The following is a 15,281-nucleotide window of genomic DNA, read 5'->3' on the forward strand; positions in this document are numbered from 1 at the left end:
AGTTTCTTAATGTATTAGGCTTTGACTTGCATGTTTTGTTTTATTTTGCTTGGTAACTTACTTTGTTCTGGCTGTTATTGCTTGAAACCACTTAAATCCTATTTTTTATACTTAATAAAATCACTTTTGTTTATTAATTAACCCAGAGTAAGTGATTAATACCTGGGGGAGCAAACAGTTGTGCATATCTCTATCAGTGTTATAGAGGGCAGACAATTTATGAGTTTACCCTATACAAGCTTTATACAGAGTAAAACGGATTTATTTGGGGTTTGGATCCCATTGGGAACTGGGTGTCTGGGGGCTGGAAATAAGTGATTTGCTGAGCAGTTTTTGGTTAAAATCTGCAACTCTGGGGCCATGGACCAGATCTGGGTCTGTGTGGCAGCAGGCTGGCATGTCTGGCTCAATAAGACAGGGTTCTGGAGTCCCAAACTGGCAGTGGAAAATGGGCTCAGAGATAATTCCAGCACATCAGGTGACAGTCCCAAGGGGGTCTCTGTGACCGAACCCATCACACTGTACTTAGGACTTTCACAGTCCAGCATTTTGCATACATGAATCTCAGAGTGCTTAAAAAAAGATATGTTGGTATCCTTATTCCCATTAATACAGATGCCAGGAGGGGGAAGAGGAGGTGGGGACTGCAGACAAGTTAAGAGATTTACACAGGGTTAGACAATGGAAGACCTGTGAATAACCCCAGATCGCCTGTCTCAAGCCTAGTGGCTGATCTGCCACGTCATCATGGAGCTCCTTTTCCATTGGCCCTCCCCATCTGGCAAGCTCATTCTCTTCTGCTCATTCTGTTCTGGGGATTGTTTTAAACTTTGTTTCAAATATGTTTTTGTTTAGGCATATGAGAAGGTTATACTATTTAAGCATTTATGAGACCATTAAAAGCTCTATGCGACATTCTGCTTTAGGGATGACTGCCATCATATCTGACCACCAAAGCTAAAAACTGAGTCTCTACTACTTGAGCTAAAAAGCCTGACTCTGTAGTGGAGAGCTGTAACAGACTACATGCTCCACAGAAGAGAGAGACATATAATGCCTCTAACCAGTGTGTTAGACTTTCATTTACATTAATGTAAATCCAGACTAATTCCACTGAAGTTGGGAGTTAGTCTGGATTTCCACTAGTGTAAATGAGGGCAGGATTTGTCCCCCTACTTTACTTTTTAATCTTATCCACATCTCAATTTTGAGTATGGAAAGGCCTTTATCAGTTGGCCAGGTTAACAAAATTTTAAGTTTCTAACAGGTGCTCATGCACAATGGTATTTTATTTTTCAGTTTTCCTTAATAGCATTTTAAAATGAATTCCTATTCTTACAGCTTATCCTGTACTGTGACACAGCATCAGTAGTAGAGGAAGAGTACTGTACTGATTTTGTATGAAACTGTTGTTCAATCCTGAGGGCAAAATTCTGCTCTCATTTACACCTATGGAAATCTAGAGTAACTCCATTGAAGTCAATTCATTTTAGCATAAATGACAGCAGAATCTTGCTCCATTACTCCAGAGGCAGATGGCTAGCAACTAGTGGCACCCAGGCCTCTTCTACTCTCCCTTTTTCTGCCCCCCACCACAGAAGTTTTCTATAAGCAAATTTCCAGACACAAATGCCCAGTTGCAAATAGCTGTGCATGCAAACTTGCAAGTATAAATTTAAGGTGACTTTTGAAAATCTGGCCTAACATACTGCTTGAAAGAAATATCAAAAATGGTTGCTTTTTATTAGGTAAGTCCCCATTTTATCTTATAAGGAAATAATCCAATTGATGACCCTTGTGAATTCTCCCAGAACAGTAAATGAGTACGTGTTTTTATATATTGCCTTTTTTGTAAAAAGGAAGATATAGTGTAAAAAATCAACTCTTTTGCAGCATTCGATAAAATATGAAGTCACATTCTGTCTGTATCGAAGAAAGAAAATGAAAGGACTAATTCAAGGGCTTGGACCTTATTCCCCCTTTGCTTGAACCACCACCAAAACAGCACAAGTGTACACTATAATTCTCAGTATAAGTAGAGAGAAGGGGTTCAGAACTATATCATTTAGTGAGAGGGATATGGCCAGGCGCACAGTGCAATCTGGTATACATTGTCTTTAAAGCTGCTTACAAATCATACATTTTCAAATAGTTATGTGCTGTTTGCTAGTGGTTCATGTGGTCTGGAATAAAACAAAATTGCATACATCTGCATTTTATCACTCTCTTTTGATCTAACATATGGGAACACAAAAATGTTTTTGCTGAACTTTTCAAACCATTAGGGAAGAAACAAAAAGTTTGCAGAGAGATTTAATTTGGTGCAGTATTGATTTATTAATCTAACTTTCCAGGCACAGTTTCCCCTAGAGCCAAAAATAACCAGAGGAAGAAACAGTCTTTGAATTTGATTTGGGAATCAATTACAGTACAGAGTAGTCACACACAAAAAGCAGAAATAAAATGCATTTTATTTTTCCCCCCAAATATTTTTGATAGATGTTACATTTCACATTGATCTTAGGGCATGTCTGCACTGGAACTGGAGGTGTAATTTCCAGCTTGGGTAGACATATGCTTTCTAGCTCTGATCAAGTTAACTTGATAAAAATAGAAATATAGCTGCAGTGGCAGGATGAGTTAGCTATCCAAATAGGTACCAACACCACCAGGGCTTCAGACAGAACTTTATTTGGGGTGGCCAGCCTGTCCTGCCACTTGTGGCTACGCATCTATTTTAGCACCTAGCTCTGCCAGAACTGGAAATTACAACTATCTCCAGTGCAGACATAGCTTTATACACAATACGCAGGGTTTTTCATAACGGACTACACTATTAGAAATGTTAGCAAGTTTGTATTTTGGGTCACTTTGTTTTCTGCACTGCTTACACAGAACTTGACCATGCACTCATTGAACTCACTGAAATTCTTCCGCTTCCCTTCTGTTCTGAAACTGCAACATCTTGACAAATAGAAAACTTCAAAAGTTTTGTGAATTCCCTAAAACTAAGTAGTACTTTGCTGAAAGTTATGGGCTGTATGTAGATCTTTAATTTTGTATTTTCAAGTCACTGCAAAAGACTTCCATTGACTTGAATGGCAGTAGAATTGGGCCCACTGAATTTTTAACGTGGACTATTTCGTCTCTTTCCACTGACTTGGACAAGACAAAGGGACTGCAGAACAGCTGCAAGGTCTCAATCAGTGAGCATCCCCAGTGAACACGGCCTCTGTACCCCTCCTGCAAGAGGGATCTAGTGCAGAGGGTGTGCTAGGATATGAGGAAACACATCTGGGGCATTCCTTTGCTTCTGTTATTTCCTGGCAGCCACACCACCCATAGGGGCTATACGGCAGCCAGGGCATAAGTTAAAGAAACCCTTAGGGTTCTAAATGTACTTCTTGAATGCCAGTGCAGTGTAACCTTGGTTATCTGGATATCCTGGAGACAAGGAATACTTTTGGATAATTGGGGTTTTAGAAAATTGAATGAATTTCTAGTACATGTATTCCTACTTTGGAAAATTGAGGGCATACCATGTATAGGTCATTCAGAAGAGCTATAAACAAATCATTTCACATAGTACTGCAGAGGTCAGGACACTATAAAGTAATACCTGTGAGAGTTTATACAACTATTCACTCTGGCCATTAGCCAAACTCTCTCAAAACACTGCTGTTACTTTTTTAGATTACACTTCCTCAGATCATCATGTTGCTAAGTTCAACATCCAGTTAAGAAAAAAAAAGCCTAACTCCAATGAAGTGTGTAAATCCATACAGCAATCCCAAGAGGAATATGTTTTTAGGTTGTTGTAATTGTTCATATAACAGCAAGTACAGAAACAGACCATTATGTCTGTGAAACAAGCACAGGACAGAAGCCAAGATTCTTCTGAAGATTATAGCCCAGATTTTCAAATGTGGGTTGCAATTTAGGATGCCTCTGTTTTTGACTTCTGTGGGCCTGATTTTCAGAAGCATTGAGTATCCACAACACCACCTGAAGTCAATGAGAGCTGCAAGTGTTCAACACTCCTAGAGTGTCCGGCCCTAGGAGGCATATCCTATGCCAAGTGGTGCTCAGTGCATCTGGAGGGGAGTGGGTGCAGCATTCCCCTGATGCTAGGACTAACCTGTTGCAGGAACAGTCCCCTAGTGGTAGTTAGAGCAACTGAAGTCTGCAAGCTGCTCTAACTTAAGCTAGTTGCCTAGGGGCCAGAGAGGTGTTTCCTGCTTTCTCCATGAAAATCTGTTCAGATTTGGCCAAATTATAAACTTCAGAAAAATCATTATTTGCACACTGTTGTATATTTGCTGTTTAGACAACAACCCTATTATGAAGGAACCACCCAGGCCTGACGGGGTCCAAATAACTGTGTTATCTAACTATAGACAACATGCAAGTCTACATATAGATACTACTGCTCTGGCAGGCATCTGGTGACTTCTAAAACACAGAAGACAGGCAGTGAGGGCCACTGGAAGGGTCAAACTATTTAAAGGACTACTACCTAGTTCCTATACACTACATACATGCTCAGGAAAAGCTGTTAGATCCTCGCTCTTAACTTTCTGAGCATTCCAACTGAACTGAGCATGCTCTCAGTACCCACTGATCTTCTTGCACAGTTTCTGAACAACTGCACAGGCCCACAGCTGCAGAGAAGGGCTGCCATTGGAGTAGCAGCAAGTTATCTTTTTGCCTTAGTGAAGGTATAATGGGCTGGAAGCCAGGAGACCACAGTAAGCAAGAGATCCTAACAGCCTCCCTTACTCTAACCACTAGACAATATTTCCTTCCCAGAGCCAGGAAAAGTGCCTGGGAATCCTAATCCCAGTATTCTACTACAGTCTGGGACATGGCTGCTTACCTCACTAGCCATTTTGCGTCCCCTTCTAATTGCTATCACATGGTAGATGACAGTTTACTACTGCTATCAGGTAAGCATTACTCCTTTAGCTAAGGGGGCAAAGGTTTGTGGTATGGCTCTGAAGTTTCCAGTTCAAACCCTGATGATAACCCATGCAGAAATCACTATAGTTGTATGTGATGGATGTTTTTTTTTTTTTCTGTTAAACCAAGGTAATGCTATTTTTAGAAAACTATGCATTCAGAGTTCATTATTAAGGTTGCAAAGTCAGGCACTCAAAAGTTATTACATGCCAGAATTAAGGCTGCTTGAGCAACCTTAATTCAGCTCCCTTGTGCATATGCATTAAGAGACACTATTTTTCCATGGACATTTTTAATATAGTTTTTTGTATCGAATGTCAATATACAATATTACAAAAAATTCTAAATCTCAGTTTTTAACCTCATCCCTCTTTCTGCTCTGTCTTGTCTCTTGGCCTACCTGTCCCACACATGGGGGAACTGAACAGACAGAGATCAGGAATAGTGGTGCACAGCAGGTGGAATTCATTTCTTGTAGCAGCTCTATAAACTCACTCTCTCATGAAGCAGGAGTTTTGTTTCTGGGATGGGCTATACCTTTACACACTAGGCCAACTTGTCCTCTTATTAGGTTGGTTCAATTCAGAGTCAGCACATCTGGCCTTCACACAGCTCTAGATGGCAGTGTGACATTTCTTCTGAATAGGACCTTAGAGAGTCATAGAGTCATAGACTTTAAGGTCAGAAGGGACCATTATGATCATCTAGTCTGACCTCCTGCACAACGCAGGCCACAGAATCTCACCCACCCACTCCTGTAATAAACACCTAACCTATGTCTGAGCTATTGAAGTCCTTAAATAATGGTTTAAAGACTTCAAGGTGCAGAGAATCCTCCAGCAAGTGACCTGTGCCCCACACTGCAGAGGAAGGTGAAAACCCCCCAGGGCCTCTGCCAATCTGCCCTGGAGGAAAATTCCTTCCTGACCCCAAATATGGCTATCAGCTAAACCCTGAGCATGTGGGCAAGACTCACCAGCCAGCCACCCAGGAAAGAATTCTCTGTAGTATCTCAGATTCCACCCCATCTAACATCCCATCACAGGCCATTGGGCATATTTACCGCTAATAGTCAATGATCAATTAATGCCAAAATTAGGCTATCCCATCATACCATCCCCTCCATAAACTTATCAAGCTTAGTCTTGAAGCCAGATATGTCTTTTACCCCACTGCTCCCCTTGGAAGGCTGTTCCAGAATTTTACTCTTCTAATGGTTAGAAACCTTTGTCTAATTTCAAGTCTAAACTTCCTGATGGCCAGTTTATATCCATTTGTTCTGTATCCAACATTGGTACTGAGCTTAAATAATTCCTCTCCCTGTCCGGTATTTATCCCTCTAATATATTTATAGAGAGCAATCATATCTCCCCTCAGCCTTCTTTTGGTTAGGCTAATCAAGCCAAGCTCTGAGTCTCCTTTCATAAGACAGGTTTTCCATTCCTCGGATCATTCTAGTAGCCCTTCTCTGTACCTGTTCCAGTTTGAATTCATCCTTCTTAAACATGGGAGACCAGAACTGCACACAGTATTCCAGGTGAGGTCTCACCAGTGCCTTGTATAATGGTACTAACACTTCCTTATTTCTACTGGAAATACCTCGCCTGATGCATCCCAAGACCGCATTAGCTTTCTTCACGGCCATATCACATTGGCAGCTCATAGTCATTCTGTGATCAACCAATACTCAAGGTCCTTCTCCTCCTCTGTTACTTCCAACTGATAAGTCCCCAGCTTATAACAAAAATTCTTGTTATTAATCCCTAAATGCATGACCTTACACTTCTCACTATTAAATTTCATCCTGTTACTATTACTCCAGTTTACAAGGTCATCCAGATCTTCCTGTATGATATCCCGGTCCTTCTCTGCATTGGCAATACCTCTCAGCTTTGTGTCATCTGCAAACTTGATTAGCACACTCCTACTTTTCGTGCCAAGGTCAGTAATAAAAAGATTAAATAAGATTGGTCCCAAAACCAATCCCTGAGGAACTCCACTAGTAACCTCCTTCCAGCCTGACAGTTCACCTTTCAGTATGGCCTGTTGTACTCTCCCCTTTAACCAGTTTCTTATCCACCTTTCAATTTTCATATTGATCCCCATCTTTTCCAATTTAACCGTATCAAATGACTTACTGAAATCGAAGTAAATGAGATCCATTGTATTTCTTTTGTCTAAAAAATCTGTTACCTTATCAAAGAAGGAGATCAGGTTGGTTTGGCATAAGCTACCGTTTGTAAAACCATGTTGTATTTTGTCCCAATTATCCTTTTGACCTCAATGTTCTTAACTACTTTCTCCTTCAAAATTTTTTCCAAGACCTTGCATACTACAGATGTCAAACTAACAGGACTGTAGTTACCCGGATCACTTTTTTTCCCCCTTTCTTAAAAATAGGAACTATGTTAGCAATTTTCCAATCATATGGTACAACCCCTGAGTTTACAGATTAATTAAAAATTCTTGCTAATGGGCTTGCAATTTCATGTGCCAATCTTTCATATTCTCAGATGAAGATTATCTGGGCTCCCCGATTTAGTCCCATTAAACTGTTCAAGTTTGGTTTCTACCTCGGATGTGGTAATATCTACCTCCATATCCTCATTCCTGTTCGTCATCCTGCCATTATCCCTAAACTCCTCATTAAAGACTGAGGCAAAGTATTTGTTTAGATATTGGGCCATGCCTGGATTATCCTTAACCTCCACTCCATTCTCAGTGTTTACAGGTCCCACTTCTTCTTTCTTTGTTTTCTTCTTATTTATATGGCTATAGAACCTTTTACTATTGGTTTTAATTCCCTTTGCAAGGTCCAACTCTACATCGCTTTTGGCCTTTCTAACTTTATCCCTACATGTTCTGACCTCAATAAAGTAGCTTTCCTTGCTGATCCCTCCCATCTTCCACTCCCTGTAGGCTTTCTGCTTTTTCTTAATCACCTCTATGAAATGCTTATAGAGGAAACCCCCCACAGAACTGGAAACAAGATGTTGCTGAGTCCTAATACAGATACTATTACTCTATTATTATTAGTATAATTATTTATTGTGATATAATATTGTCTCTTTCATATGGTATTTATTTTAGGAGTTTATTTCCTTTGCTGTTATTACTTTCTGCACCAGGAAACCAAGCGCATTCTAAAGATATTAGTAATGGATTTAAAGATACCCATATGTAGTTTGAGAGAATGGTTTAAAAAGTCCATTAAAGGGACAGAGGGCAGTTTTACGCACTTTTTTGCTGTTTCCCTAGAAGAAAAGAACATGAGTGCCTGGCTTTAACTGCCATATATGCTGATGTCTGTTTAAACTGGCTTTTTGCTCAAATTTCCTACATTTCCAGCACCACAAGAATCCTAATGAATCTCTATAGAATGCCCCATCGCATCTCAGTGCTTTTTGGAGGAATTCCAAGAAAATTAATTATCTCTGAAACTTTCAAACTACTTTTACATGGGAAATCACTTCATGAATGGATTCCATAAGAAGCAAGGAGGACTTCTGGAGTCATGAACGTCCATGACTACTCTGCATGAGCAGTTTTGAAAAGACACTATCATTCCTCTCTTATGTTGGTAGTTTGTCTTTTGTTCTTTTAACAATTGTAGATATAAAGAACATTAATCACAGTCATTCTTTGACTATGTTTCTTGAGTAGTCACCAAGATGATTAGAGCTGGAGATTAAGACAATATGACTGACAGTATCAACAAAGCCTACCCGCAAGCAAGCGACGATTTGGAGCCCTCAGATTCTGGGATTATGTGGTCCCATGAAAATTCTGCAACTGAAAGACAAGCCCTCCTCTCTCCTTGTCTCAGGCACTATTGCCAGAAGTGGAGGAATTTCTTTGTCACCTGTCTCGGAGAGCAGGAAAGGTCTTAGGTCCCCACAAATGGTAAGGTGGCCATATGTTCAACTGGAAAAAATGATAAGGGGATGTTCCTATGGCAAAAAGACTAGAAAAAGAAAAATGACCTCCCAACACAGACATTGTGTCTCATAACACTCATACATGTGATGTGATCCTTCATATATTCACTCTTCCCCCCACAATTCCCTTCCCTTTCACGTTATAGAAGATTCACAGATGAACCTAAACAGAACCCATGTGTGGTTTCAAAAGGAATTCCTCACAAAGCAGCTACACCAACATCACACATTGATTTATCTACTCTAGGAGCAGAGGTCTAGATTTCTTTTCTTTCATGTGTCCAGTTGTCTATACAATTAAGGCCTAGGCAAAATCAGTAGAGTTAGCAAAGCCCAATATGCCACCTGAGTTCTAGCAAAGGGAGTGCAAGAACTTCTGTTTTTACATCATCTTCCTTGTGTTAATCCCATTAAATGGGGTCTGCTCTGTAAGTCCTCTCCCTCCAAAATGCTGTTCAATGCCATATCCTCCACCACATCACATGCTAAAATGTTTTTCTTTATGACATCCCACAACTACTACTTGGGGTGACCTCTCCAGTTTTGTCCTTCAATATTGATCTGTTGGAATCTCTTACCCACATAGTTACCAGGACTCTGCTTAACATCGTCAAACTGTCTGAGCCCTCATTCCTTTTTTTGTTTGTTTATGGAAGTTACTTTGAGCATCTCTCTAACATACACATTCCTCACATGATCTTTCTTGCTAACACCACTCATCCACCTCAACATTCACATTTCTCTGGAATAGATCATTTGCTCCTGTTTCTCCTTTGTTGCCCAACACTCAGCACCATACATTAAAACTGCATAAACCACTCTTTTGTAAACTTTCTATTTTAATCTTACTGATATCTTTCTATCACTTACTAGACCACTTTCTCTCCATTTGAGCCAGACATTTATTATCCTGGCTCTACGCTTGTCCTCCATTTCCCCAGATTCTGGAACCCAGATACTTGAAATTTTGCATTTTCAGTACAGTCTTCCCACCTAATTTCAAGGACAATTTTTTCAGTGTTCACATTATTGCAATTACATATCATATACTCTGCTTTTCCTCTGCTTATTTTTAGCCCATGTCTCTCCAACACTTCTCTCCATTTATCAAGATCCTTTTCTAAACTATATTTCTCCTCACTGCATAGAATGATATCTGCAAACAGCATGTACCAAAGTGCCTCCTTCTGTACGGTCTTTGTGAAGGTATTCAGAACCAGGTTAATCAAGAAAGGGCTGAGTATTGATCCCTGATGCACCCTCACCTTTACCAATAGTTCATCTATTTCACCACGAGACGTTCTGACTGTTGCTGGTGCACCTACATACATGGCTTACACAAGCCACACAAAGTTCTGGTACCATTATACATCTCCCTTATACACCATGAGAAGACTTCTCTGAGAACTTGATTAAAGACCTTTTCCAGATCCATGAACACCATATGAATATTTTTTTCCTTTTCTCTCTAATATTTTTTCCATTTTTTCCAAAAACAACATCTACTGTCTAACTTCTGGGCATAAAGCCCTATGGATTTGTGTTAATGTCTACATCGCTTGGTCTCTTATCAATATCACTGCAAAATATCTGTGTCTGTACTGAAAACTATGTTCTTAAGGGAAGAAATTAGAAAGTGACATGTCTCACACAGTTTCCTTTCAAGAAGTTGGTAATCTGTGCTTTTATCTGTGTGCATTGGGTACTCTGTCTAACAATGGATACCTGTTTGCATAGTAAGCCAAATGTTAATAAAAAGATTGCAAAATCTTCAATAGAGAAATTTACAGGAAGAAATAAACAGGCAGACAGGATCCTGTTTAAGACTAAAGACAATGGATTGTTAGGCTGAGTCTGGGAATGCAGATGTATGCCCTAGATCCTTCATTGAGGAGGAAAGCAAACTGCATGTTTGTCTCATGAATGGAGGATCACAGCCAAACCTGGCTGTAAAATGCTGGAAAGACTTTGGGTGACCACTTGAATCTTAACACTTTGTTAAATCAACTTACTTTGTTTTCACTATAACCATACATAAGTGATGTGCATTAAGGGGAGTGGTGATCAGAGGTGTAACTGGTAAGCTAAAGGCTGTTATGAAAAAGATGGAGAAAAATTGTTCTCCTTTTGCCATAGAGGGCAGGACAAGAGGCAATGGGTTCAAACTACAGCAAAGCAGATTTAGATTAAATCTCTGGAAAAATTTCCTAACTGTTAGAACAGTAAGACAATAGACCAGGCTGCCTCGAGAGGTTGTGGAAGCTCCTTCACTAGAGGTTTTCAAAAGGAAGCACAATAGCCATCTCAGGTGGTTTAGATACAATAAATCCTGCATCTTGGCAGGGGGTTAGCTTCTAATGCTATGATTCTATGTATTGCTTCTTTGGAAGCAGCAAATCTTTGAACAGTGTGAGCGTCCAGTGGACCAGGGGCTAGATACTTCAGGGAGATGTTGGAGGATTTGGGGGTTGAGGTGTGCCTATCACTAACCTGTAGAGAGAGAATGGGGCCTGCATAGGCCTAGAGGGAACTGCTTGTGTTGCCTGTGGCCAGTGGAACTGGGGAGCTGACCCACACCAGATACAGACAAGACTGCCTTACACTAAGGGTAGGTGGTATCTAGGTGCCCCACAAGCATCACACATGCATTTGGTATCTTTTCCTATCTCACTAGTGACCTGAATAGGGATGTCAGCAGATGGATGCCTTCCATCCCAAACTTTTTCCATGTCTCAGTGGGGATTCTGTCTGGGTCTAGTGCCTTATTATTTTTCATTTCTTTTACAGCATTTGCCACTTCATCTGGTATAATCGGCGCCACACCAAAGTTCGTCATTTTGAAGTCACATTGCTTTCTTATGTTTTCTTAATTTAAAAGCAGTTCACCATTTATGCCTCTCCCTTCCAATATGTCCATTGAAGGTGGCACTGACAACTGTTTTCTCATGTCCTGGAATTTGCTGAACTGCAGTGTCTAATGTTTCCCAGAAATGTATCTTCTCATCTGTCCCACAACCAGACAAGGGTGCTTATGCACTAACTATGTTTAGCGAGCCACATTCAAAAGCCAACTTGACCATCGTTATTCTGTCAATGATTCTATTTATTGTCACCACTCTTTTGTTTATTTTGCCATCAAGAGCTATGCCTACTCAATTTCTTGAGTTGGAGGCCCCACAGTAAGTTATTCCCCAATATTTGGCCTTCTCTCCTTTCTATTTTGGTTCCTGGAAGCATGCTACCTGTACCTTCCTCCTCTTCAGTGTCCCTTCCTCTTAGAGTGCCAATATTCCAATATGCCAGTTGGATCTTACTTTTCTGGGCTAACTTCTTCATCTGCAAGTGTGCAAAGTTGTACTGTAGCCCTCACCTGCTTTCTAGCACACAATTCTTATATCATTCAGAGAAATAATGAGCAAGGTTCTCCAGCTCACTCCATACCCTTTGTTCCTTTCTAGCAGCACAAAGTGAGTGGAAAGCATCTTGATGTGCCCTGCAGGAGATTCTCTTGGTGTAGGGGGTACCAGGTGTGGGAATAGGGGGACTTCAAAAACATGCAACATTTTGTCTGCCCACAACTGGCAGATGTCCATGTAAAGGCCATACATAGCAGATGTAGATTAGAAGAGCTTTCAGGCTTCTCTAATCTACTCCAGAGCTAGAACTAGTAAAAAATAGGCCCCAGGATTAAGGGAACCATAATCAAATCCCTTTTAGTTCCCTCTCGCAGTTGCAACAGCAGAAGCTGAGTGCCACTGAGAATCTGACCCAATGCCTCAAATAAGGACAAGACGTCTTCATTGAAAGCACCTTTCCTGAATGCAATTATTGCAAGCCTGATATCATTCAGGGTGGCAGTGCCTGCAGATCCATGTCTAGGTACAGTAGCCAAGATATTTAACTTGCTTGCTGGATGGTCTAAAAGGTCCTCAAGTTCCGAGAACCTCAATGTGTGCTGCCCAAACTCCAATGTCCATACCGCACTATTGAATTTTGTTTCTATGAATGTGGGTTGAGTAGATACAAAGGGGAGGATATGGCTCAAATGAAATGCAGCCTGCAGTAAAGAGCATAACGAGCTGCAGCTGGCTGCTGGTATAAAGGACTGGCATGTGCGCTAATTACATCATGATGAAGTATTCCTATTGGTATGTCACCACTGTGCTTTTAGTACAAAATATTGCAAACAACGTCTATTAATAGGAAAAAAATGAATCTGCTATCTTCCTTATTCTTCAGATTAAAACAAACCTCAGACGAACATGCCAGGGCTGCAGTACACAGAAATGGGTCTAAACTGCAACCTTTACCCAGCCCATGAACTTTGGTGGTTTAGATTGAATGGACCCAGATCCAGACTATTAGGGAAAGGATATGGGATACATGTTACCACCTCAATCTTCTCTGGTGGTGATGTCATCCTCGCTCCCCAGCATGCCAAGACAAAGGAGAGGGATGCAACATTCAAAATGGTTCTCCCTCTCCTATCCTTCCAACCACTCCCAATCTCCATCACACCACAAGCAGATTTCTGATAAGAGATCCTGCCTCTGCTCCCTGCCTACTTTTCTCAAACTGACGTAATCCTAATATTTGTTCTAGCTGTTAAGAGCTAATGTAAAAAGCGGCCAGTTGCAGAGCATGGCAACAAGTGGTTTTGCTCCTACAAAATCCAGGAACTGTGCTACATATATTTGAGATCCATTGACTGGCATTTTTTCTATTAAATAACTATTTACATATATACAGATAGAGCACTCCTGTAAACATTAGCAGCAAAATCTAACATTCAAGTCTATCATTTCATGCTTCCCTCCAAAATTTTCTTCCCCAAACTCCTTATCCTCCAGTTCTCTCTTCTCATGTTTGACGCAATGTGTAGCACCCCGCAGTAGCAAATTTGGACAGATGTCTGTCAGCTATCTACTGTACCAGAGCTGGGGATGGGAAGCTGGACACTGCTCTCTTTTCCGCCTCACATATCGTCCCCCAGGGGTCTCCAGAGAAGTATGGTCTTGGGGCAGTACACACCACTCTGAGCTACTATTTCAGACTCTCCGCAGACTCAGGCATAAATTGCTGCATCAGTTACACTTGAATCACATTTTCAAGCTTTTCTTTGCCACCACGAGTGCTAGAAAATTAGTTTTAAAAATGTAATCTGAGATCCTGATTTACATACTCTAAGGTCTGGGGCATAGGCCTATAATACCCAACACTGAATGACAGATTGGGAATTGAGAAAACAGAAAAATTGGGGTAATGCTAGACATGGAGGAGAGGTGTTAAGACCAGGGACTAACAGAGAAAAAGAACACAACACTGAAAAAGAAAGACGTTAAAGGGGAAAATAAGTGAAATAGAGGGCACTATTATTATATAACATAGAGAGAAAAAAAGAAGAAGATACACCAAGAAGGAAAAGGGAAAAAAAAAGTAGTAAAAAATGGAAAAGGGGAAAGAAAAGGAAGAACACATTTAAGGGAGACAAAGCAGGTTTACTATACATTATTCAAAAGAGAGCTTAATGGCAAAGTGTTTGAATAAGCAACGCAGTGATGGAGGCATATATTAAAATTAATCTATGGCAACAAAATGACTAAAACAAGCTCAGTATCCCACATCTCATGCTCCACCTTACCTTTCTTTTTCGAGCAAAATTCTCATACCTTGTCTCCTTCACCTTTTTAACCGGGTTCCACATAAATAGGAAACATCACTGGTTTGGATTTTACAATACTATACCATGGCCTCCTTAGTCCATCTCTAAAGATTTTCTGTAAAATCTACCAAAAGATGAAAGGCCACTGTCAAGGTTTCGAGGCCCTAGGTTTGACTTCCCATTTTTGAAGATCCAGGCAATGCATATTGATCTTTCAAAACAAATGCTTTAAAGAAAACCATGCATGCCAATCTCCCAGCCTTTCAGAGCAGCTCCGCAGCAATAATCCAGGGTGTGCATGGCTAATGGAAGAATAGCTAAATGTTTGAAATGTACCAAACAATAACCCATTATGATTTTTTTTAATTATGGAAAACACTTGAGTCCCATCAAAGTAATTGACTTGAGTGCAGCTGGATTTCACCCTTGGAGAATTTCCACTGAAATACTTAGGGCTTGGCTACACTTGTGAGTTACAGTTTATTAAAGCAGCCCTGGGCACCCTAGCTCACTACCCATCCACACTGGCAAGGCATGCAGAGTGCTCTGACTCCATGGCTAGAGCGCTCCTGGTACTCCACCTCTGCGAGAAGATTAAAGCTTGCTGCGCGTTGGCTGAAATGCCCGGGCATCAATGTGAACGAGATGTTGCATTACTGCCCTCTGATCAGCCTCCAGAAACATCCCATAATCCCCTTAAGTCAAGTGGCCACTCTTCTCAT

The sequence above is a fragment of the Lepidochelys kempii genome, chromosome 5 (genome assembly GCF_965140285.1).
Source record: "Lepidochelys kempii isolate rLepKem1 chromosome 5, rLepKem1.hap1, whole genome shotgun sequence".
NCBI classification, from domain to species: Eukaryota; Metazoa; Chordata; order Testudines; family Cheloniidae; genus Lepidochelys; species Lepidochelys kempii.